This window comes from Pristiophorus japonicus, chromosome 23, assembly GCF_044704955.1.
Source record: "Pristiophorus japonicus isolate sPriJap1 chromosome 23, sPriJap1.hap1, whole genome shotgun sequence".
Lineage (NCBI taxonomy): Eukaryota > Metazoa > Chordata > Chondrichthyes > Pristiophoridae > Pristiophorus > Pristiophorus japonicus.
In genome coordinates, this window is record NC_091999.1 from 14144032 (window position 1) to 14170839 (window position 26808).

The 26808-nt window shown below is 44.2% G+C and overlaps 1 protein-coding gene and 1 non-coding gene across 3 annotated transcripts in view; one reads left to right on the top strand and one right to left on the bottom strand.

Annotated features, from left to right (window-relative positions):
• The window catches only part of LOC139235632 (zinc finger protein 239-like), a 786713-nt gene that overhangs the window by 47620 nt on the left and 712285 nt on the right, over positions 1–26808 (bottom strand). The gene's annotated exons all lie outside the window — the stretch shown is intronic.
• trnal-uaa (transfer RNA leucine (anticodon UAA)) lies at positions 3682–3764 on the top strand. Its single transcript has one exon. It is a non-coding gene; the product is annotated as a tRNA-Leu (tRNA).

Here is a 26808-nt window from a genome sequence, read left to right on the forward strand (position 1 = left end):
CTGACAGTCAAATGCAGTACTTGGGGAATGTTGCATTGTTGCAGCTGCTGAACATTTGCTGAAATTTTAAATTGAAGATCCATCTGCACCCTCGGGTGGATGTGAAAGTTCCCAGAGCCTTAGTCGAAAAAGAATAGGAGAGTTGCGCCCGTGTCAATATTACGAAAAATGTTCGTAAATGCTCCCTGAAACCCTATGTGTCTGTGTGTCGCTGTGGGGGTGGGGCTGAAGCCCAGATTCTCACAGGCAGAGTCCAACCGCTGACAGAATCAAGACCAGGATGGCCGAGTGGTAAAGGCATTGGACTTAAGATTTAATGGCTTTATACTTGCGTGGATTTGAACCCCACTCATGGTAATTCCTTAATTGAACGGAGATTTTTCCCTTCCTGCTCAGTGATACCGATTTTAATCTGCTGAATCTCCAATTTTCTGTAACGATGTGACACTCTTAGCCGATAATGAAATGAAATTGTGAAATGTATCTGTGTCGCTCGGTCTCTGCCGCTCTCTCTCTCTTTAGAGAGCTGTGTTTGTGTTTGTGTGTTTGAGTCTTTGTCTCTCTCTCAGTCTTCCTTTCTCTGACACACTCTGTCTGTCCCAGTTTCTCTGTTTGTCTCTGTCTCTCAATCTGTCTCTTTCTCACGGTGTCTAGTTCTGCTGCAAAGGGATTCTCTCAGACTCTCTGTCTGACTGTCTCTCTCTGTCCCATTATCTCTGTCTGTCCATGTCTTTGCCTGTCTCTGTTAGTCCCTGACTCTAACCTGATAAGTATTTCCATTATTTTCTGTTTTTTGTCTCTATATCTCTCTCTCTATCTGTCTTTCTCTCTATCTGTCTCCCTCTTTGTCTCTCTCTTTGTCCCTGTCTTTTTCTCTGTCATTCCATCGCTAATTGCCTCCCTCTCTTTATGGAGCACGCAAATACATCTCTGTGTATGTATGTGTTTGAGTCTATTTCTCATTCAGTCTGATCCTCCCTTTCACTCTCAAACTTTCTGTCTCTCTTTGTCTCTATCTCGCTGTCTGTCTCTCCCTGTTTCCCTGTTTGTCTCTGGTTCTCAATGTGTCTGTCTCTTTCTCACGTGTCCAGTTCTGTTCGAATGGGATTCTCTCAGTCTCTCTGTCTGACTGTCTCACTCTTTCCCATCATCTCAGTCTGTCTATGTTTCTGCCGATCTGTCTCTCTTTGCCTGTCGCTGGTAGTTCCTGTCTTTAACCTGGTTAGTGTATTTCCATCATTTTCTGTTTATGTCTTTGTCTCTCTCTCTATCTGTCGCTTTCTCTCTATCTGTCTATCCTTGTCACTGTCTTTATCACTGTCTTTCTCTCACTCTTTCCCTCTCTCTCTTTATCGATCACACACACACACATCTCTGTATATGTAGGTGTTTGAGTCTTTTTCTCACTGAGTCTGCCTGACTTTTCAGTCTCACCCTTTCTGTCTCTCGTTGTCTCTCTCTCGCTGTATGTCTATCCCTGTTTGTCGGGTTGTCTCTGTCGATCAATGTGTCTGTCGACTTCTGTTCACAGCTCGATTACTGCTCTGATGCAACATGTTCCCTCGTCCATATAGTGGTGATTATGCCCGCCTGTTACGCGGGAGAACCGGGTTCAATTCTCTGACAGAAGAGTAACTTTTCCAAAATGCCGAATTTTTCTTCTGTTTCTTGGTGTAGATTCATATTAAAAAGCTCCAGAGCAATATAGAACAGTAAAAATACAGCAAGAGGAGATTGCCTCTTCCAGATTTTTTGCAACCGGAGACTTTTTCAGGATTCTGTGGCCGTCTGCTGCAAAGAGATGGATGACTGAGTTTTTTCTGAGTAACATTTAAAGTATCAGAGACGCAGTAGTTGTTGCCGAGTGTTTAAAGCGATGGTCTCGAATCCTTTGAGTTTTCTGCACGCAGGTTCGAATCCTGCCAACTACAAATCACAGCATTTTTCATTCCATTTTACAATTTAACCAGGTTTTTGCAAAACGGATCCTGAGATAGGCGGAATAACGTCCCACACATTTCAACACTGACATCTATTTCTCATTTTTATTAATCTGCAATATTCACGATACATACGGATAGAAAAACGCAAAAATCAGTCAAAGTAGCAACAGTGATTCAGCCTGTCTATCCCTCTATATGTCTAAGGCATTTGTGCATGTCTGTTGGTGCATGTATATTTTTGGTTATGTGTGTGTGTGTGTGTGTCTCTGAGTCTGTATATATGTCTCTGTGTATGTGCAACTGTCTGTGGAGATCATCACCATGAATTTGGTATGTGCTGGAACTTTTTAAAAAGACTTGGGGAAAATAATACAGTTGTGAAGTTTGGTATCGGCTTTGGTTCAGTGGCAGTATCCTCGACTGAAAAACGCAAAAGTCAGCCAAAGTAGCGACATTCATATTTTTGTCTATTCATATTTTTGTCCAAGGTCCCTGTGTATATCTTGATCTGGGTGTCATGGTACATCAGTCATTGATTTTTGGTATGCAGGTGCAGAAGGCAGTGAAATAGGCAAATGGCATGTTCGCCTTCATAGCTAAGAGATTTGAGTATAGGAGCAGGGAGGTCTTACTGCAGTTGTACAGGGCCTTGGTGAGGCCACACCTGGAATATTGTGTTCAGTTTTGGTCTCAGAATCTGAGGAAGGACGTACAGTGAAGGTTCACCAGCATGATTCCCGGGATGTCAGGACTGACATATCGGGAGAGACTGGATCAACTGAGCTGGTATCCAGTGGAGTTGAGAAGAATGAGAGGGGATCTCAAAGAAACATGTAAAATTCTGACGAGATTGGACAGCTTAGAGGCTGGAAGGATGTTCTCATTTCTGGGGAGTTCGAGATCAAGAATCACAGTCTATGAATAAGGGGTAAGCCATTTAGATATGAGATGAGGAGACACGTCTTCACTCAGAGAGTGCTTAACCTGTGAAATTTTCTACTGCAGAAAGTCGTTCAGGCCAGTTCATTAGATATATTCAAAATGGAGTTAGATATTGCCCTTACGGCTAAAGGGATGAAGGGGTATGGAGAGAAAGCAGGAAAGGGGTAATGAGGTTGAATGATGAGCCATGATCTTATTGAATGGTGGTGCAGGCTCGAAGGGCCGAATGGCATATTCCTGCACCTAATTTCTATGTTTCTATGTTGATGCGTGTATATTTTTGGTTATTGTGTGTGCGTGTTTCTGTGTATGTCTATCTGTATGTATGTCTCTGTGTATGTGCAACTGTCTGTGGAAATCATCACCATGAATTTGGTATGTGCTGGAACTTTTGAAAAAACTTGGGGAAAATAATACGGTTGTGATCTTTGGTATCGGTGTTGGTTCAGTGGCTCCATTCTCGACTGATCAGGACGTTGTGTGTGTAAGTCCCACTCCTGAGACTTGAACACATCATCTTGGCTGACACTCAAATGCAGTATTTGGGGAATTTTGCATTGTTGAAGCTGTTGTCCATCGGCTGAAATTTTAAATTGAAGCTCCATCTGCACCCTTGGGTGGATGTGAAAGTTCCCAGAGCCTTAGTCGAAAAAGAATAGGAGAGTTGCGCCCGTGTCAATATTACGAAAAATGTTCGTAAATGCTCCCTGAAATCCTATGTGTCTGTGTGTTGCTGTGGGGGTGGAGCTGAAGCCCAGATTCTCACAGGCAGAGTCCAACCGCTGACCAGATCTGGACCAGGATGGCCGAGTGGTAAAGGCGTTGGACTTAAAATCTAATGTCATTATACTCGCGTGGGTTCGAACCACACTCCTGGGAATTCCTTAATTAAACAGAGATTTTTCCCATCCTGCTCAGTGATACCCGATTTTAATCTGCTGAATCTCCAATTTTCTGTAACGATGTGACACTCTGAGCCGATAATGAAATGAAATTGTGAAATTTATCGGTCTCTGCTGCTCTCTCTCTTTAGAGAGCTGTGTTTGTATTTGTGTGTTTGAGTCTTTGTCTCTCTCAGTCTGTCTCTCTCTCCCATTATCTCTGCCTGTCTATGTCTTTGCCTGTCTCTGTTAGTCCCTGACTCTATCCTGATAAGTATTTCCATTATTTTCTGTTTTTGTCTCTATGTCTCTCCCTCTATATCTGTCTTTCTCTCTATCTGTCTCCCTCTTTATCTCTCTCTTTGTCCCTGTCCTTTTCTCTGTCATTCCATCGCTAATTGCCTCCCTCTCTTTATGGAGCACGCAAATACATCTCTGTGTATGTATGTGTTTGAGTCTTTTTCTCATTCAGTCTGATCCTCCCTTCCAGTCTCAAACTTTCTGTCTCTCTTGGTCTCTATCTCGCTGTCTGTCTCTCCCTGTTTCCCTGTTTGTCTCTGGTTCTCAATGTGTCTGTCTCTTTCTCACCGTGTCCACTTATGTTCGAATGGGATTCTCTCAGTCACTCTGTCTGACTGTCTCACTCTTTCCCATCATCTCAGTCTGTCTATGTTTCTGCCGATCTGTCTCTCTTTGCCTGTCGCTGGTAGTTCCTCTCTTTGCCTGTTGCTGAGTATTTCCATCATTTTCTGTTTATATTTTTGTCTCTCTCTCTATCTGTCGCTCTCCTTGTCACTGTCTTTATCACTGTCTTTCTCTCACTCTTTCCCTCTCTCTCTTTATAGATCACACACACACATCTCTGTATTTGAGTCTTTTTCTCACTGAGTCTGCCTGACTTTTCAGTCTCACCCTTTCTGTCTCTCGTTGTCTCTCTCTCGCTGTCTGTCTATCCCTGTTTGTCGGTTTGTCTCTGTCGATCAATGTGTCTGTCGATTTCTGTTCACAGCTTGATTACTACTCTGATGCAACCCGTTCACTCGTCCAGAAAGTGGTGATTATGCCTGCCTGTTACACGGAAAAACCGGGTTCAATTCTCCAACGGAGAAGTAGCTTTTTCAAAATGTCGAATTTTACTTCTGTTTCTTGGTATAGATTGATATTAAAAAGTTCCAGAGCAATATAGAACAGTAAAAATACAGCAAGAGGAGATTGCCTCTTTCAGATTTTTTGCAAACGGAGACTTTTTCAGGAATCTGCAGCCGTCTGCTGCAGAGAGATGGATGACTGAGTTTTTTCTGAGTAACATTTAAAGTGCCAGAGACGCAGTCGTTGTTGCCAAGTGGTTAAAGCGATGGTCTAGCAATCCTTTGGGTTTTCTGCACACAGGTTCGAATCCTGCCGACGACGATTCACAGAATTTTTCATTTCATTTTACAATTTAACCAGGTTTTTGCAAAACTGTCTCGAGGCGGAATAACGTCCCATACCTTTCAACACTGACATCTATTTCTCATTTTTATTAATCTGCAATATTCACGATACATACGGATAGAAAAATGCAAAAATCAGCCAACGTTGCGGCAGTGATTCAGCCTATCTATCCCTCGATAAGTTTGAGGCATCTGTGCATGTCTGTTGGTGGATGTATATTTTGGGTTATGTGTGTGGGTGTGTGTGTCTCTGAGTCTGTCTATCTGTATATATGTCTCTGTGTCTGTGCAACTGTCTGTGGAAATCATCACCATGAATTTGGTATGTGCTGGAACTTTTTAAAAAGACCTGGGGAAAATAATACGGATGTGAACTTTGGTATCGGCTTTGGTTCAGTAGCAGTATCCTCGACTGAAAAACGCAAAAGCCAGCCAAAGTAGCGACAGTCACCCTGCCTGTCTATCCATCCATTTGTCTAAGGCAGCCTGTGTATATCTTGATCCGGGTGTCATGGTACATCAGTCATTGATTGATGGTGTGCAGGTGCAGCAGGCGGTGAAGAAGGCAAATGGCATGTTCGCCTTCATAGCGAGGGGATTTGAGTATAGGAGCAGGGAGGTCTTACTGCAGTTGTACAGGGCCTTGGTGAGGCCATACCTGGAATATTGTGTTCAGTTTTGGTCTCCGAATCTGAGGAAGGACGTCCTTGCTATTGAGGGCGTACAGTGAAGGTTCACCAGCATGATTCCCGGGATGGCAGGATTGACATATCAGGAGAGACTGGATCAACTGGGCTGGTATCCACTGGAGTTGAGAAGAATGAGAGGGGATCTCAAAGAAACATGTAAAATTCTGACGAGATTGGACAGATTAGAGGCTGGAAGAATGTTCTCGTTGCTGGGGAGTTCGAGTCCAAGAATCACAGTCTAAGAATAAGGGGTGAGCCATTTAGAAACGAGATGAGGAGACACGTCTTCACTCAGAGAGTGGTTAACCTGTGAAATTTTCTACTGCAGAATGTCGTTGAGGCCAGTTCGTTCGATATATTCAAAAGGGAGTTAGATATTGCCCTTATGACTAAGGGATGAAGGGGTATGGAGAGAAAGCAGGAAAGGGGTATTGAGGTTGAATGATCAGCCATGATCTTATTGAATGGTGGTGCAGGCTCGAAGGGCCGAATGGCATATTCCTGCACCTAATTTCTATGTTTCTATGTTGATGCATGTATATTTTTGGTTATTGTGTGTGCGTGTGTCTGTGTATGTCTATCTGTATGTATGTCTCTGTGTATGTGCAACTGTCTGTGGAAATCATCACCATGAATTTGGTACGCCCTGGAACTTTTTAAAAAACTTGGGGAAAATAAAACGGTTGTGAACTTTGGTATTTGTTTTGGTTCAGTGGCTCCATTCTCGACTGAATCAGGAGGTTGAGTGTGTAAGTCTCACTCCTGAGACTTGAACACATCATCTTGGCTGACACTAAAATGCAGTACTTATGGAATTTTGCATTGTTGAAGCTGTTGGCCATCGGCTGAAATGTTCAATTGAAGCTCCATCTGCACCCTCGGGTGGATGTGAAAGTTCCCAGAGCCTGAGTCAAAAAGAATAGGAGAGTTGCGCCCGTGTCAATATTACGAAAAAATTTCGTAAATGCTCCCTGAAATCCTATGTGTCTGTGTGTCGCTGTGGGTTGGAGCTGAAGCCCAGATTCTCACAGAGGCAGAGTCCAACCACTGATAGGATCAGGACCAGGATGGCTGAATGGTTAATGTGTTGGATTTAAAATCTAACTTGTTTATACCCGCGTGGGTTCGAACCCAATTCCTGAATTAAACAGAGATTTTCCCATCCTGCTCAGTGATACCCGATTTTCATCTGCTGAACCTCCAGTTTTCTGTAACTACATGACACTCTGAACCGATAATGAAATGAAATTGTGAAATGTCTCTGCCGCTCTCTCTCTTTAGAGAGCTGTTTATGTGTTTGTGTGTTTGAGTCTTTGTCTCTCTCTGACCCACTCTGTCTATCCCTGTTTCTCTGTTTGTCTCTGTCTCTCAATCTGTCTCTTTCTCACGGTGTCTAGTTCTGTTGAAATGGGATTCTCTCAGACTCTCTGTCTGACTGCCTCTCTCTGTCCCATTATCTCTGTCTGTCCATGTCTTTGCCTATCTCTGTTAGTCTCTGTCTCTAACCTGATAAGTATTTCCATTATTTTCTGTTTTTGTCTCTATGTATCTCTCTCTATCTGTCTTTCTCTCTATCTGTCTCCCTCTTTGTCTCTCTCTTTGTCCCTGTCCTTTTCTCTGTCATTCCATCACTATTTGCCTCCCTCTCTTTATGGAGCACGCAAATACACCCCTGTGTATTTGTGTGTTTGAGTCTTTTTCTCATTCAGTCTGATCCTCCCTTTCACTCTCAAACTTTCTGTCTCTCTTTGTCTCTATTTCGCTGTCTGTCTCTCCCTGTTTCCCTGTTTGTCTCTGGTTCTCAATGTGTCCGTCTCTTTCTCACCGTATCCTGTTCTGTTCGAATGGGATTCTCTCAGTCTCTCTGTCTGACTGTCTCACTCTTTCCCATCATCTCTGTCTGTCTATGTCTCTGCCGATCTGCCTCTCTTTGCCTGTCGCTGGTAGTTCCTGTCTCTAACCTGCTGAGTATTTCCATCATTTTCTGTTTATCTCTTTGTCTCTCTCTCTATCTGTCGCTCTCTCTCTGTCTGTCTCTCTCCTTGTCACTGTCTTTATCACTGTCTTTCTCTCACTCTTTCCCTCTCTCTCTTTGTAGATCACACACACACATCTCTGTATATGTAGGTGTTTGAGTCTTTTTCTCACTCAGTCTGCCTGACTTTTCTGTCTCACCGTTTCTGTCTCTCGTTGTCTCTCTCTCTCGCTGTCTGTCTCTCCCTGTTTGTCGGTTTGTCTCTGTCTCTCAATGTGTTTGTCGACTTCTGTTCACAGCTCGATTACTGCTCTGACACAGCCCGTACCTTCGTCTGTATAGTGGTGATTTTGCTCGCCTGTTACGCCGGAGGACCGGGTTCAATTCCCCGACGGAAAAGCAGTTTTTTCAAAATGTCGAATTTTAATTCTGTTTCTTGGCATAGATTCATATTAAAAAGTTCCAGAACAATATAGAACAGTAAAAATACAGCAAGAGGAGATTGCCTCTTCCAGATTTTTTGCAAACAGAGACTTTTTCAGGATTCTGTGACCGTCTGTTGCACAGAGATGGATGACTGAGTTTTTTCTGAGTAACATTTAAAGTGCCAGAGACGCAGTAGTTGTGGCCGAGTGGTTAAAGCGATGGACTCGAATCCTTTGGGTTTTCTGCGTGCAGGTTCGAATCCTGCCAACTGTGATTCGCAGCATTTTTCATTCCATTTTACAATTTAACCAGATTTTTGCAAAACTAATCCTGAGATAGGCGGAATAACGTCCCACACCTTTCAACACTGACATTCTTTTCTCATTTTTATTAATCTGCAATATTCACGATACATACGGATAGAAAAGTGCAAAAATCAGTCAAAGTAGCGACAGTGATTTAGCCTGTCTATCCCTCGAAATGTCAAAGGCATCTGTGCATGTCCGTTGATGCATGTATATTTTTCGTTATGTATGTATGTGTGTTTCTGTGTCTGTCTATCTGTATATATGTCTCTGTGTATGTGCAACTGTCTGTGGAAATCACCACCATGAATTTGGTATGTCCTGGAACTTTTTAAAAAGACTTGGGGAAAATAATATGATTGTGAACTTTGGTATCGGCTTTGCTTCAGTGGCAGCATTCTCGACTGAAAAACGCAAAAGCCAGACAAAGTAGCGACAGTGACCCTGCCTGTCTATCTATTTATTTGTCTAAGGTAACCTGTGTATATCTTGATCTGGGTGTCATGGTACATCAGTCATTGATTGTTGGTATGCAGGTGCAGCAGGCAGTGAAATAGGCAAGTGGCATGTTCGCCTTCATAACTAAGAGATTTGAGAATAGGAACATGGAGGTCTTACTGCAGTTGTACAGCGCCTTGGTGAGGCCACACCTGAAATATTGTGTTCAGTTTTGGTCTCCGAATCTGAGGAAGGGCGTCCTTGCTATTGAGGAAGTACAGCGAAGGTTCACCAGCATGATTCCCGGGATGTCAGGACTGACATATGAAGAGAGACTGGATCAACTGGGCTGGTATCCGCTGGAGTTTAGAATAATGAGAGGGGATCTCTTGAAACAAATACAATTCTGACAAAATTTTACAAGTGAGAGGCAGGAAGAATGTTTCTGTTACTGGGAAGTTCGAGAACCAGGGATCACAGTCTAAGAATAAGGGGTAAGCCATTTAGGACCGAGATGAGTAGAAACGTATTCACTCAAAGAGTGGTTAACCTGTGGAATTCTCTACCGCAGAATGTTGTTGAGGCTAGTTCGTTAGATATATTCAAGAGGGAGTTAGATATGGCCCTTACGGATCAAGGGTTCAAGGGGTATGGCGAGAAAGCAGGAAAGGGTTACGGAGGTTGAATGATCAGCCATGATCTTATTGAATGGTGGTGCAGGCTCGAAGGGCTGAATGGCCTGCTCCTGCAACAAATTTCTATGTTTCTATGTTTCTATGTTGATGCGTGTATATTTTTAGTTATTGTGTGTCTGTGTGTCTGTGTATGTCTATCTGTATGTCTGTCTCTATGTATGTGCAACTGTCGATGCAAATCATCACCATGAATTTGGTATGTCCTGGAAATTTTTTAAAAACTTGGGGAAAATAATACGGTTGTGATCTTTGGTATCGGCCTTGGTTCATTGGCTCCATTCTCGACTGAATCGGGAGGTTGTGTGTGTAAATCCCACTCCTGAGACTTGAGCAGATAATCTTGGCTGATACTCAAGTGCAGTACTTGGGGAATTTTGCATTGTTGCAGCTGTTGACCATCGGCTGAAATGTTAAATTGAAGCTCCGTCTGCAACCTCGGGTGGATGTGAAAGTTCCCAGAGCATTACTCGAAAAAGAATCGGAGACTTGCGCCCGTGTCAATATTACTAAAAACTTTCGTAAATGCTCACTGAAACCCGATGTGTCTGTGTGTGTGTTGCTGTGGGGGTGGAGCTGAATCCCAGATTCTCATAGAGACAGAATCCAAACACTGCAAAGACCAGGATGGTCGAGTGGTTAAGGCGTTGGCCTTAAAATTCCATGGGTTTTTCCCGCGTGGATTCGAACCCCACTCCTAGAATCTCTTTAATTTAACAGAGATTTTTCCTATCCTGCCCAGTGATGCCGGATTTTTATCTGAAGAATCTTCAATTTGCTGCAACTCTGTGACACTCTGAGCCGATCATGAAATTAAATTGTGAAATGTATCTGTGTATCTCAGTCTCTGCCTTTCTCTCTTTAGAGAGCTGTGTATGTGTTTGTGTGCTTGAGTCTTTGTCTCCCTCAGTCTGCCTCCCTCTGCTCACTCTGTCTGTTCCTGGTTCTCTGTCTCTGTCTCTCAATCTGTCTCTCTCTCACGGTGTCCAGTTCTGTTCCAATGGGATTCTCTCAGACTCTCTGTCTGACTGTCTCTCTCTTTCCCATCATCCCTGTCCGTGTCTTTGCCTGTCTCATTTTGTCCCTGTCTCTAATCTGATGAGTATTTCCATCATTTTCTGTTTTACAAACATAAAAACATAGAAAATAGCTGCAGGAGTAGGCCATTGGGCCCTTCGAGCCTGCACCGCCATTCAATATGATCATGACTGATCATTCCTTCAGTTACCCTTTCCTGCTTTCTCTCCATACCCCTTGATCCCCTTAACCGTAAGGACCATATCTAACTCCCTCTTGAATATATCCAATGAACTGGCATCAACAACTCTCTGCGGCAGGGAATTCCACAGGTCAACAATTCTCTGAGTGAAGAAGTTTCTCCTCATCTCACTGCTAAATGGCCTACCCCTTATCCTAAGACTATGCCCCCTGGTTCTGGACTTCCCCAACATCGAGAACATTCTTCCCGAATCTAACCTGTGCAGTCCCGTCAGAATCTTATATGATTCTATAAGATCCCCTCTCATCATTCTTAACGCCAGTGAATAAAGGCCTAGTTGATCCAATCTCTCCTCATATGACAGTCCTGCCATCCCTGGAATCAGTCTGGTGAACCTTCGCTGCACTCCCTCAACTGCAAGAACGTCCTTCCGCAGACTAGGAGACCAAAACTGAACACAATATTCCATATTTGTCCTCACTAAGGCCTTGTACAACTGCAGTAAGATCTCCTGGCTCCTATATTCAAATCCCCTTGCTACGAAGGCCAACATACCAGTTGCCTTCTTTACCGCCTGCTGTACCTGCATGCCCACTTTCAGTGACTGATGAACCATAACACCAAGGTCTCATTGCACCTCCCCTTTTTCTAGTCTGCTGCCTTCGTGTTTTTGCCCCCAAAATGGATAACCTCACATTTATCCACATTATACCTCATCTGCCATGTATTTGCTCACTCACCTAATCTGTCCAAATCACCCTGCACCCTCTTAGCGTCCTCCTCACAGCTCGCAACGCCACCCAGTTTAGTGTCATCCGCAAACTTGGAGATATTACACTCTATTTCTTCAACCAAATCGTTCATGTATATTGTAAAGAGCTGGGGTCCCAGCACTGAGCCCTGCGGCACCCCACTAGTCACTGCCTGCCATTCTGAAAAGGACCCGTTTATCCCGATTCTCTGCTTCCTGTCTGCCAACCAGTTCTCTATCCACTTCAGTACATTAATCCCAACACCATGTGCTTTGATTTTGTGCACCAATCTGTGCTGTCAACTCTTCAATCTTGTTACGAATGCTGCTTGCATTGAGATAAAGAGGTTTTAATTTTGCCTTTTTTTACCGTTTTTCCCTGGTTTGACTCCACTTTCTGATACACATATCTTTATGCATTCTGTCCCTTCCTCTCTGGTTCTCATTTCGCCCACTGCTACCCTACTCTATTGCCTTTGCCTTATTAAATGTCTGCTCACCTGACCCCTCCCCCAACTATCTAGATTAAAGCCCTCTCTCCAGCCCAATTATTCAGGTCTCCAGGAGTGCAGCAGCTCAGAGTGGGAAACCTGAGATTTTGGTCAGTGGGAGAGTTTTAAGGAATAATCTGTTTTAAACCATTTGGAGGCAACTGACAAGTGTTAATAGCTTCTAAGTAAGGTTAACCATTAAATATTTAGGATTCTTTCAAACTTAAGCAGAGACAAACTAGCTAGATCTGCACAAGTTTTCGAAAAACTGGCTAGTTAAAACTAGTTAAAACCGGTTATTTAAACATTTGACCAACGGTGACTCATCTGAGCCACAAGCAGTTTAAAAACCGAGGGCTGGGTGCAGGTAGGACGGAGTGCAGCAGCTCAGAGTGGGAAACCTGAGAGTTTGGTAAGTGGGAGAGTTTGGTGAAGTTGAGGGTGGAGGTGTTGCTTTGCCTTGTTTTTCCTAACTTTTTTCTGCAGAGCGGCGGCGAACCTGAGTGGGAGTAGACTGAGGCCCGAGAGTGGGGATAAAAGCATACCTGCAAATTCAAGGAATTTAAGACGGCCAGTGTGATCTCCTGGGCTCATTTCCATCACCTGGTGGGGACGGAGAGGAATTTTCCCAGATTTATTCCGCAATTGGCCTGGGTTTTTATCTGTTTTTTTGCCTCTCCCAGGAGATCGCACGGCTCCGGATGGGGAGAACTCTGCTGTGTGACATCACAGGTAAGGCAGGTAAGTGATTAGTAGAGATTGTGGGCTAATCTTTTCATTTAAATTAACATATAGCAGATAACTACATTCTAAAAACTGACCTTTATTTGTTTAACTAATTAAATAAAGAATATATGGTAAATAATTTGATTAACATTAAACTAATTAATTAAATTAAATAATGGTGAAACAGGAGCTGCTGCAATATGTGGGAGCTTCTGAAAGTTTTGGTCCAGGGCGATTACATCTGCGGTAAGTGTCTGCGAATCGACAAACTTCGACTCCAAGTTGAGGAGCTGGAGTCCGAACTGCAGACATTGCGAGACATCAGGGCGGGAGTAAGTTATCTGGACCTTTTCCTCCAGGAGGCAGCTACACCGTGTAAATTAAATACTTTAGAATTAGCACGTAGTCGACAGGAGGGTGCGACTGCGAGTGAGGCAGGTACGGGGATCCAGGACTTAGTATTGCTGGAGCCTCAGTCCCTGCACTTCTCCAATAGATTTGACGTTCTTGAAACGCTTGTGGACAAGGGTGCAGACTGCGGGGTGGAATAGCAGATTGACCAAGGCACCGTGGTGCATAACGCAGTCGGGGGAGTAAAGAGGAAAGAAAGTGCCATCTTTGTGCGGAGCAACATCAGAGAGCGCGGCAGAGGGAGGGAGCGGGGCAGGAGGGAGGCAGGAGGGCAGAAGGAGGGAGCGGGAGCGGGGCAGAGGGAGGGATCGGGAGCGGGGCAGAGGGAGGGAGTGGGAGCGGGGCAGACGGAGGGAGGAAGAGGGAGGGAGGGAGGAAGAGGGAGGGAGGGAGGAAGGGGGAGGGAGGGAGGAAGGGGAGGGAGGAATGGGGAGGGAGGGAGGAAGGAGGAGGGAGGGAGGATGGGGAGGGAGGGAGGAAGGGGGAGGGAGGGAAGGTTCTGTGCTGGGGCCCCAGCCGTTTACATTGTACATTAATGATTTGGACAAGGGGATTAAATGTAGTATCTCTAAATTTGCGGATGACACTAAGTTGGGTGGCAGTGTGAGCTGTGAGGAGGATGCTATGAGGCTGCAGAGCGACTTGGATAGGTTAGGTGAGTGGGCAAATACATGACAGATGAAGTATAATGTGGATAAATGTGAGGTTATCCACTTTGGTGGTAAAAACAGAGAGACAGACTATTATCTGAATGGTGACAGATTAGGAAAAGGGGAGGTGCAACGAGACCTGGGTGTCATGGTACATCAGTCATTGAAGGATGGCATGCAGGTACAGCAGGCGGTTAAGAAAGCACATGGCATGTTGGCCTTCATAGCGAGGGGATTTGAGTACAGGGGCAGGGAGGTGTTGCTACAGTTGTACAGGGACTTGGTGAGGCCACACCTGGAGTATTGTGTACAGTTTTGGTCTCCTAACCTGAGGAAGGACATTCTTGCTATTCATGGGAGTGCAGCGAAGGTTCACCAGACTGATTCACGGGATGGCAGGACTGACCTATCAAGAAAGACTGGATCAACTGGAGTTCAGAAGAATGAGAGGGGACCTCATAGAAACGTTTAAAATTCTGATGGGTTTAGACAGGTTAGATGCAGGAAGAATATTCCCAATGTTGGGGAAGTCCAGAACCAGGGGTCACAGTCTAAGGATAAGGAGTAAGCCATTTAGGACCGAGATGAGGAGCAACTTCTTCACCCAGAGAATGGTGAACCTGTGGAATTCTCTACCATAGAAAGTTGTTGAGGCCAATTCACTAAATATATTCAGAAAGGATTAGATGTAGTCCTTACTACTAGGGGGACCAACGGATTTGGCGAGAAAACAGGAATGGCGTACTGAAGTTGCATGTTCAGCCATGAACTCATTGAATGGTGGTGCAGGCTAGAAGGGCCGAATGGCCTACTCCTGCACCTATTTTCTATATTTCTATGTTTCTGTGAAAGTGGTTGTGGTAGGGAACATTATATTTAGGGGGATAGATAGGGTTCTCTGCAACCTAGAGCATGGGTCCCGAAGATTTTGTTTCATACCCGGTGCCAGGATAAAGGACATCTCTTCCGGGCTGGAGAAGAAGTTTTAATGGGAGGGGGAGGGTTCATTTGTCGTGTTGCACGTAGGTACTAATGACATAGGTAGGACTAAGAAAGAGTTCTGCTGAGAGAGTTTGAACAGCTAGGGACTAAATGGAAAAACAGAACCACAAAGCTTATAATCTCTGCATTATTACCTGAGCCACGAGCAAATTGTCATAGGCTCAGTCGAATCAGGGAGATGAATACGTGGCTCAGAGGTTGGTGTCGAAGAAGTGGGTTTCGATTCTTGGGGCACTGGCACCAAGACTCGAGAAAGAGAGAGCTGTTTCGCAGGGACAGACTACACCTGAACTATGCTGGGACCACAATTCTAGCTAATCGAATAACCAGGGAGGTAGATAGGGCTTTAAAGTAAATAATGCGGGGAGAGGTTCACAATAAAGTGAAATCCAGAATGCAAGAGAAAAGAAAAGGAAGCAATGCAAGAAACTGACTGTGGTTATGATGCACAGTTTACGTCAGGAAGGGATAGAGCATACAAACAAAAAAGTGCTCTAGCAAATAGGGGCCAGGTAAGAAAAAATAGCGATAAGACAAATAGGGCTATAGTACAAAATAATGTTAAGATGTTTAATAATGCTAAAAATACTAATCTAAAAGCACTGTATCTGAGTGCACGAAGCATCCGTAACAAGGTACATGAATTGGCAGCGCAAATAGATGTAAATGGATACGATATAGTTGCAATTACGGCACATGGTTGCAGGATGATCAGGGTTGTGAATTCGATAGCCCAGGATATTCGATATTTTGCAAAATGGAAAAGGGCGTTGTTAGTAAAGGATGAAATCCGATCAAGAGTGAGAAAGGATATTGGTTCAGAAAATCAAGATGTCGAATGTCTAGGTGGAGCTAGGCAACACCAAGGGGCAGAAAACATTGGTGGAAGTTATCTATAGGCCTCTAAACAATGGTGGTAATGTAGGGCATGGCATCAAACAGGAAATTAGAGATGCATGTAACAAGGGTACTACAGTAAACGTAGGTGACTTTAATCTGCATTTAGACTGGCCAAACCAAAATAAATTCCTGGAGTGTGTACGAGGTGTTTTTTTTCGACCTGTATGTTGAGCAGCCTATGCGGAAACAGGCACAATACCCAATTTTATATATTTCCATGAGATCCACTCTCATCCTTCTAAACTCCAGTGAATACAGGTCCAGACGATCCAGTCTCTCCTCATATGTCTGTCCTGCAATCCCGGGAATCAGTCTGGTGAACCTTCTGATCAATTAAGTCTTGTTGTGCGGGGTCCTTTAGGGAAGAGTGACGGGGAGAGAGAAAACACGTAATTATAAACCGGTTAGCCTGACATCAGTAGTGGGGGAAATGTTGGAATCAATTATTAAAGATGAAATAGCAGCGCATTTGGAAAGCAATGATAGGATCGGTCCAAGTCAGCATGGATTTATGAAAGGGACAAATCTTCTGGATTTTTTTGAGGATGTAACTAGTAGAGTGGACAAGGGAGAACCAGTGGATGTGGTGTATTTGGACTTTCAAAAGATTTTGACAAAGTCCCACACAAGAGATTCGTGTGCGAAATTAAAGCACAAGGTATTGGGGCAATGTACTGATGTGGATAGAGAACTCGTTGCCAGACAGGAAGCAAAGATTCGGGATAAACAGGTCCTTTTCAGAATAGCAGGCAGTGACTGGTGGGGTGCCGCAGGGCTCAGTGCTGGGACCCCAGCTATTTACAATGTACATCAATGATTAGATGAACGAATTGAGTGTAATATCTCCAAGTTTGCAGATGACACTAAGCTGGGTGGTGGTGTGAGATTTGTGGAGAATGCTAAGAGGCTGCAGGCTGACTTGGACTGGTTAGGTGAGTGGGAAAATGCATGGCAGATGCAGTATCATTTGGATAAATGTGAGGTGATGCACTTTGGTGGCAAGAACACGAAGGCAGAATATCATCTGTATGGCGGCAGATTAGGAAAAGGGGAGGTGCAACGAGACCTGGGTGTCGTTGAAAGCTGGCATGCAGGAACAGCAGGCGGTGAAGAAGGTAAATGGTATGTTGGCCTTCATAGCTAGGGGATTTGAGTATAGGAGCAGGGAGGTCTTACTACACTTGTACAGGGCCTTGGTGAGGTTTCACCTGGAATATTGTGTTCAGTTTCGGTCTCCTAATCTGAGGAAGGACGTTCTTGCTATTGAGAGTGCAGCGAAGATTCACCAGACTGATTCCCGGGATGGCACGACAGACATATGAGGTGAGACTGGATCGTCTGCGCCTGTATTCACTGGAGCTTAGAAGGATGAGAGTGGATCTCATGGAAATATATAAAATTCTGACGGGACTGGACAGGTTCGATGCAGGAAGAATGTTCCCGATGTTGGGGAAGTCCAGAACCAGGGGTACACAGTCTAAGGAGGTAAGCCATTTAGGACTGAGATGAGGAGAAACGTCTTCAATCAGAGAGTTGTTGACCTGCGGAATTCTCTAAAGCAGAGAGTTGTTCATGACAGTTCATTGGATATATTCAAGAGGGAGTTAGATATGGCCCTTACGGCTAAATGGAGCAAGGGGTATGGAGAGAAAGCAGGAAAGGGGTACTGAGGAGAATGATCAGCCATGATCTTATTGAATGATGGTGCAGGCTCGAACTGCCGAATGGCCTACTCCTGTACCCATTTGCTATGTTTCTATGTTTCTATAACATGATTGAATTCTTTATTAAATGGAAAGTGAAGTAGTCCAATCCGAAATTAGGGTCCACATCTAAACAAAGCAAACTACGAAGGTATGAGAAATGAATTGGCTATGATAGAATGTGCAGATTCATTAAAAGGCATGGTGGTGGATATGCAATGTCTATCATTTAAGGAACGAATGCATGATTTGCCACATTTATACATTCCTTTCTGGCGCATAAACATAAAAGTAAAAGTGACCCAACCATGGCTAACAAAAGAAATTAAGGATGGTATTAGATCTAAAAAGAAGTCATACAAAGTTGCCAGAAAAAGTAGCAAGCCTGAGGATTGGGAAAAGTTTAGTATTCATCGAAAAAGGACCAAAAGATTGATTTAAGAGCGTAAAACTAAAGTACGGGAGTAAATTGCAAGAAACATAAAAACCGACTGCAAACGTTTCTACAAGTATGTAAAAAGAAAAAAAGATTACTGAAGACAAATGTCGGTCCTTTACAGTCAGAAACCGGAGAATTTATAATGCGGAAAAAGGAAATGGCAGAACAACTAAATAAAGGCTTCGATTCTGTCTTCCCAGAAGAGGAGACAAATAACGTCCCAGACATGCTAGGGAACCAAGGGTATAGGGAGCAAGAGGAATTAAAGGAAATGATTATTAGTAAGAAAATATTGCTGGAGAAACTAATGGGACTGAAGGTAGATAAATCCCCAGTGCCTGATGGTCTGCATCCCAGAATACTAAAAGAGGTAGCCATGGAAATAAGGGATGTATTGGTTGACATCTTCCAAAATTCTACAGATTATGGAACAGTTCCTGCAGATTGGAGTGTGGGAAATGTAACCCCACTATTAAATAAGGGGGAGAGTGAAAACAGGGAAGTACAGATCAGTCGTGTGGAAAATGCTAGAGTCTATTATAAAGGATGTGATAACGGGACACTTTGATAATATCAACGGGATTAGATAACGTCAACATGGATTTATGAAAGGAAAATCGTGCTTGACAAACCTACTGGTGCTTTTCAGGAAGTAACTGAGAATAGAGAAGCGAGAACCAGGGGATGCAGTGGAGTTGGATTTTCAGAAGGCCTTTGATAAATTCCCAATTTGAGGTTAGTGTACAAAATTAAAACACATAGGATTGGGGGTAATATCCTGACATAGATTGAAGATTGGTTAACTGACAAGAATCAGCGAGTAGGAATAAACAGTTATTTTTCGGCGTAGCGGGCAGTGACTAGTGGGGTACCACAGGGATCAGTGCTTGGGCCCCAGTTATTCACAATATATATATAAATGATTTGGATGAGGGAATCAATGTAATATTTCCAATTTGCTGACGACACAAAACTAGATGGGATTGTGAGTTGTGAGGAGGATGCAGAGACGCTGCAAGGCAATTTAGATAGCTTTAGTGAGTGGGCAAACACTTGGCAGATGCATTATAATGTGAATAAATGTGAAGTTATCCACGTTGGTAGGAAAAACATAAAGACAACGTTTTATTTAAATGGTGATAGCTTGGGAAATATCAATGTACAAAGGGACCTGGGTATCCTTGTACACCAGTTATTGAAAGCAAACATGCAGGTGCAACAAACAGCAACAGCATTTGAGTACAGGTGCAAGGATCTCTTATATATAAATGATTTGGATGAGGGAATCAACGTAATTTTTCCAATTTGCTGACGACACAAAACTAGATGGGATTGTGAGTTGTGAGGAGGATGCAGAGACGCTGCAAGGCAATTTAGATAGGTTATACAGGGTTTTGGTGAGACCACAGCTGGAGTATTGTGTGCCGTTTTGCTTCCTTATCCAAGCAAGGATATACTTGCCCTGGAGGGAGTGCAACGAATGTTCACCAGACTGATTCCTGGGATGGCAGGACTGTTGTATGAGGAGCGATTGGGTCGACTAGGCCTGTATTCACTAGAGTTTAGAAGAATGAGAGGGGATCTCATTGAAACATTTAAAATTCTGACAGGGCTGGACACACCGAATGTGGGGAAGAGGTTTCCCCTGGCTGGGAAGTCTAGAACAAGGGGTCACACTCTCAGGATACGGGGAAAGAAATTTAGGATTGAGATGAGGAGAAATTTCTTTGCTCACAGGAATTCCCTACCATTGAAGGCCGTGGATGCCAAGACACTGAATATATTTAAGAAGGAGATAGATAGATTTCTAGACACAAAAGGCATCAAGGGATAATGAGAGAAAGCGGGAATAAGGTGTTGAATAAAAGGATCAGCCATGATCATATTGCATGGCGTTGCTCTTGTTCCTATTTTCTATGTTTCTATCTCGGAGAAAACTCACTTTCCCTCACTGATTGCGGCTCTTCACCAGTACCGAAGGTTTAGAGGGGATTTAAAGAAAGCTTCTTCACGCAGAGGGTTGTGGGAGTCTGGAACTCACTTCCTGGAAAGGAGGTAGAGGCAGAAACCCTCACTACATTTAAAAGGTGCATGGATGGGCACTTGAGGTACCATAACCTGCAGGGTTAAGGAACTAGAGCTGGTAAGTGGGATTAGACTGGATAACCTCTTGTTGGCTGGTGCAGATACAATAGTAAGTACTTCAGGTAATCTAATATGGCCAGAGTGATCTCCTGGAATCGGTTCGATTGCTTGGATCAGGTGGAGAGGAATTTTCCCAGATTTTTTTCTGATCTACAATTGGCCTGAGTTTTTATCTGTTTTTTTTGCCTCTCCCAGGAGATCGTATGGCTCTGGGAGTGGCGAAGTGTAAAATGTTGCGATACATGGAGTATCGCAGTTGTGGCGGGCGTACTGGTTGGACCGGGTACTCTTTATCTGTCCACCATTGTTCATTGTACATAGGTTTATATGTAACTTCAGGGCCGCTGGCCGGGCTGTGTGGCTCTTTGTCGGCCAGCGCGGACACGATGGGCCGAAATGGCCTCCTTCTGCACTGTAAATTACTTTGTTTCTATGTTTACAAAGAAATGCCCGCACGGCAGCCTGAAACTCAGGGGCCCAGCGAGCAGGCGGGCGGAGGGGGGAGAGGATGATTGACAGTGTCCCAGTGTGTGTGTGTGTGTTTGTGTGTATGCTGAGCATGCGTGGTGCGGACCCGGTGCCTTTGGAGGAGTGGGCGGGGCCAGGGGCACATGCGCGGTGTCAGTCACAACTCCGGGCGGTGGCCGGAGCGCGGGGGCTTGTGGGTATTGCAGCCGCCATTACTGTTGGTCCTTTCAACCAACCTGTGCAGCAGCTGCGGCTGAAAATCAGCTTCACTGCCCCCGGACTGGGAGGTGGGGACATTTAGCAACATTTATCACTTTTCGAAACTTGTTTTTGCAATATTTTAGAAGTGGAGCATTTACAGACAGAAAGCTGAAACCAAACATTACGTCAGGATCTGACAGGGTAACGTCATTCATTCGGACCTGAATATCATCGGCTTTGCTCATGGAACGGGAGGGCAGCGATCGCAGCACGTACAAATCAAACACGTGTCCCGAGTGTGGACCCGGATTCACCCGATCGCCTGACCTGGCGAGACACCTGCACCGTCACACTGGGGAGAAACCAGGTGAAGGTGGGCACGGCGGGATGGGATTCAGTTCCTCGCCTCTGTTGAAAGTTAATTGGTGCAGTCACACTGGGGACAGTCCGTTCACCTATTCTGTGTGTGGGAAGGGACTTGTTTATTCATCCTGCCTGCAGATACACCAGCGAGTTCACACCGACGAGAAACTATTTCAGTGTTCTGACTGTGGGAAGAGCTTTAAAAGCTCTGGGAAGCTGAAGGGACACGAGCTTGTTCACACTGATGAGAGGCCGTTCACATGTTTAATTACTTAGCAGCTTTTTGCCACTTTGCAAGTTATAGAAATTCAATTATTCTCATAGTTTATATTCAGTTCAAACTAGGAGAATCTTGTTCAGATTAGAACAAATGTTTTTATTACAGGGATATTGTGTAAAAACAACAGAGATTTTTCAAGTAAATTATTTTGTTACAAAAAGCAATACTTAACAAATCCATTGCATCCTCTTGAGAGACCGTGGTGCCGACCCGTTATCCTCTTTTCCTTCTGAAGATGATTTTTTCCTGTTGTCTTGATTCGCACTGCCTTCCTGGTAGAAGAGCTGTTGCTTTATACCCCTTTCCTCCCATTCAAATGCTGTGAAAATCTGCAGCCGTTTTAAGCTTACAATAGATCATATTGACTACTGCCTTTGACCTACTATGTTATCTCTATCTTTCCTCGTTCTCTTTGGCAGAGCTCACTTCTCTGAAAACAGTTATACAGACCTTTACACACACAATTATACTGAGCTTGGCTTTACAAAATTATGATAAGAAATGGTACATGCTGCATACCTTTATCTTACCTATTAATAATTTTGGCCATGATCTTTCTAGTTCTAAATGAAGCTCTATCAGCAGTTATAAAAATGACTAACATAATAATGGCTCAATTTACCATGATGCTTTGCTTCTCAGACTTTGGCCATTTTGAAACACGTTATATTACATGGTCGTTTTCTATCATTTATAAACTAGTTTTATAGACAATCAATGCACATACAGGAAGTTACAAACGTAAAGGCTGTTCATTATTTAAAGACATGTAAAATAAGCTTATTCATTCTAACTTCTAACATCTGTCAATAGCTGATATCTTACAATCCCTACCTTGAGGTGGAGGGACTTCCTAAGTTTTCATTTTGACTCTTGCCTAATAGGTTTTGGGCGGCTATAACGTTAAGTCATGTTTGTGTCTGGCATATGAGATGCTTTAAATTGCAGATGTGCACTATTAATCATATTAACAATGTGAGTTGAGCAATTAACAATAAATGTGAAATTATTCTAATCCAGGGAAGATTTTCTATATTAATCCCTCTAACTTTTGGTTCCCTACCTTGTGGCATTCGTGCTTGACTGAATATACTTTAATCAAACTTTAAATTTTACACAGTTCCGCATCTCTGATCCTGATCTGAGTCATTATTTTCTTTTTACGATTCAAACCTAATACTACAGAATTCCCCTCTATCATTTAAACCACCTTCTACAGCATCCTCAAATTTCACCATCTGTGCACCTATCCCATTTCCGTCACGTGTGAGGTAGGTATATTTTCCACAAGCCTTGAATGTAGTCATGACAGGTTTATTTTCTGGGTGGATAGTTTTAATATGTGTCCCAATGCATGAGTACTGCCCTTCATGTTTTTTCCACCATCTAGGCCAAAATAATTGGTTGTATGCTTTCCTTTCTGATGCTATTGTGCCTTGTTTTTTTTCTCCCCACAATCCCCCACTCTTTTTCAGAAATCTCCATACCTGTTGGCCTTCCCTATCTCTAAACGGACATCTCATACATACTCCGTATACTTCTTTTATTGCCCACTGATCTACACCTTCCGTTATAGCACCACAACCTGCCGTGTATTCTGTTGTTACATTAATATCCTGCTTCATCCACAATGGGAAATGCCATCCATAGGATTCATTATGTCTTTTTTTATGTCCACCAAGAACCAGTGGAAATGTTCCAAAAAAGAGGAGCTGAGTACATTTATCGTCTGAGAGTGCTCTGTAGTCCTGCTCTTCATTCGTTGTCTATCCCAAACTTCCTAGTAGCAATAGAAGCGTATAGATCCACATCATTCACGTGCAAGAAAACCAAGCCTAATATTTTTTCATTCTGAACAGGTTGCATCTGATTGATATGGAACCATTTCAGTTTTGGTTCTTCCTTTAGGCCATGCGGAACATTCAAAACAGATACACCGCTTTGGGTACTGTTGAGGGGGATGACTCATCAGAGGGGAGCAGCAGCAGCCAAGTTCATGGTACCGTGGGTGGCTCTGCTGCACAGGAGGGCAAGAAAAAGAGTGGGAGAGCTATAGTGATAGGGGATTCAATTGTAAGGGGAATACATAAGCGTTTCTGCGGTGGCAACCGAGAATCCAGGATGGTATGTTGCCTCCCTGGTGCAAGGGTCAAGTATGTCTCGGAGCGGGTGCAGGACATTCTGAAAAGGGAGGGTGAATAGCAGTTGTCGTGGTGCATATCGGTACCAATGATATCGGTAAAAAACGGGATGAGGTCCTACGAGACGAATTTAGGGAGCTAGTAGCTAAATTAAAAAGTAGGACCTCAAAAGTAGTAATCTCAGGATTGCTACCAGTGCCACATGCAAGTCAGAATAGGAATCGCAAGAATACGTGGCTTGAGGTGTGGTGCAAAAGGGAGGGAATCAAATTCCTGGGGCATAGGAACCGGTTCTGGGGGAGGTGGGACCAGTACAAACCAGACAGTCTGCACCTGGGCAGGACCGGAACCAATGTCCGAGGGGGAGTGTTTGCTCGTGCTGTTGGGGAGGAGTGTCAGGGGGATGGGAACCTATGCAGTGAGACAGATGGAAATAAAATGGTGGCAGAAGAAAAAGATAGAAAGGAGAATAGGAAAAGTGGAGGACAGAGAAACCCAAGGCAAAAAATAAAAAGGGACACATTGCAGCAAAATTCTAAAAAGACAAGCCTGAAGGCTCTGTGCCTCAATGCGAAGAGTATTCGGAATAAGGTGGACGAATTAACTGCACAGACAGCAGTTAACGGGTATGAAGTAATTGGCATCATGGAGACATGGCTCCAGGCTGGGAACTCAACATTTAGAAAGGATAGGCAGAGAGGAAGAGGAGGCGGGGCGACGTTGCTGGTTAAAGAGGAAATTAAATCAATAGTTAGGAGGGACATTAGCCTGGACGATGTAGAATCGGTATGGGTGGAGCTGCGGAATACCAAAGGGCAGAAAACATTAGTGGGAGTTGTGTACAGACCACCAAACAGTAGTAGTGAGTTTGGGGACAGCATCAAACAAGAAATAAGGGATGTGTGCAATAAAGGTAGTGTTAGCGTTAGTGTTTTCTCTGAAGAATCACTCAACACTCAGGGTCGGTTCCAATGCTGAAGCAGCTTTATTACGCTCAGCGGGAAGGAAAAACTCAGGACCGTATCCAGGTTTCTCTTCACAGAACAAAGAGTTACATGTACCTTTATATGTTTTACAACAGTTACAAAACAGCTTATTGCAGTTACACAGCTCATCACGGCTGGACACAAGCCAATCATAACGATTATAGATTACATATAGGTTTTTTAATCCAATAGAATTCTCCTAGTAACCAGGGAACCATTGTCAATTTGGGTTGATCGATGACTTTATATGTTCTCTCCCTAGTTCTTTCATCTGGGAGAAATAATTGGTTTGTAGCCTTGTTTACAGCAAATGGTTTCCCTCTTATCTTTCTTCCTGGGGAATTAATTGGTTTATGGCCTTGTTCACAGGAGATGGCTTCCTTCTTATCTCTGCCTTCCCAGGCATTCCTACAGTGGGCCTCACAGGGTTATTGCTCGGTCAGTGAACGTTCAACAGTTCACAGTTTGACTACCTGATTTCCCATAATGCCTGGGCAGCCATTTTATGTGTGTGTCCATTTAAGCTTATGTGAGTTCTAAATATCCAGCAGGTGCCTAATGCCTAAGTCTATATATATCTTTCGACTCTCTACAACAATTCCCCCTTTCGGTAAAGGGACTAGCCCTAGTCCCCTTTTAACCGAAATACTGCCTTTATCTGATATTTGTGCACGGCCCGGTATTCCTTGCCTCAACGTGCTGGCCAGTCACGCGGTTTCAGGAGTTCCGGTTGCTCAAATCAAATTAACAAAGGCTAGCTCCTCCCGTCCCCTTATCAAACAGACTTGTTTAATATCCAGGGAACGGTGATTGGTCCGTTTCTGCCGTTTGTGGCGCCTGCATACCTGGCAGGCCATCACGCCCCATGTTATTGCTAAGATTAATTGTATTCCGACCAGTGTGTGTGAAATAATTCAAATCCATGGGTGGATGTTCACATTTATTCCCCAGTCCCAGACCTTTCTCCACCAACTCTGACTTTGTAAGTCTACCTCGGTATCTTCTTTGATTTTAGTTTGTAGCTGGTGATAGAGTTTTACAGATTGACCCACTCTGAGCCTCAACTCCCGTAATACTTCGGTTAGATGTGGGATAGGGACCTGCTCTGGCTCGTCATAATCCTGCAAATGATCATGGAGCTGATCAGTTACTTCAATAACTTCGGACTTCCGGCGCCTAACCTGGGTGATATGCGCTTGCCCGATCGCGACAGGTCGTAGTGGTGTAAAGCAAAAGTTTGGCTGCGGTATAGGGCACTGCAGGTCATTATACTGGTATGAACGCTCAGTAGTAGAGACGCAGTATCTTCCCCTCCCTCCGTAGCCTGCCCTCGCGAAGTGCATGTGTGCGGGCACTATTTCTAGTACACACCCGTTGGTTCGGTTAAACCCGCACTCGTCTAGTTCGCCTCGGCCCACCGGGTGAGGGCATACTGTGATTTCCCCCCTTTGCTTGCAATCTGCTAGGGAAATCCCGGTAAGTATGTTGTTTCGACGAACGGCAGAGGTGGTGGTCAGGTAGTAGCGTATGGAGACATTTTCCCGTATTACTCCGATATTCTCTAGTTGGTATAAGGGGAACGGCCCTGAGTCCGGCGTTGCTATGGGGATCAACAGGACTATCCCTATCCCGGTAGTCCTACCCATCTGGCAATCTGGAATTGCGGGGTATACTCGGGTCAGTCCCTTCAGAGTACAATTATCCAGTGTCCCCCTTTGGTTCGCCAACTGAGCTAAATGTGAACTGTCTATCCAATCGGGTACCTCCCCGCGTTGGATCTGGTTGAGGTTGTGGCGGATCTGTCCCACCATCCACAGACCATAAGCATGACAGAGTTGCCCCTGTCTTTGCTTTATTGTATCTTCTTGTTCTCTATCAATGAGGTGATTGATGGTTTTAGCGTGAGCTTCCAGGACTGAGATGCCATCCAACTGGATTTCGGCCCCCTCCTTTCCTAGGTTGGCCTGGTCTTCCTGGTTTTGCTCCACCCTCTCCAATAACCCCTTCATCACCCCTTTAAGCTGTTCTACCCTCTCATTTAGCCCTTGTATGTCTATCGAGTTCACTACGGAGGTTCCTGTATTGAAAACGGTAGCAACATCATTTACTATTTCCCTCTTCACCCTGGGTGCTAACCCCTGTCCCCGGAACTTACTGGCACCCATGGCATCGGCAGCCTGCTGCATTACGACTTTACTTAATACATTG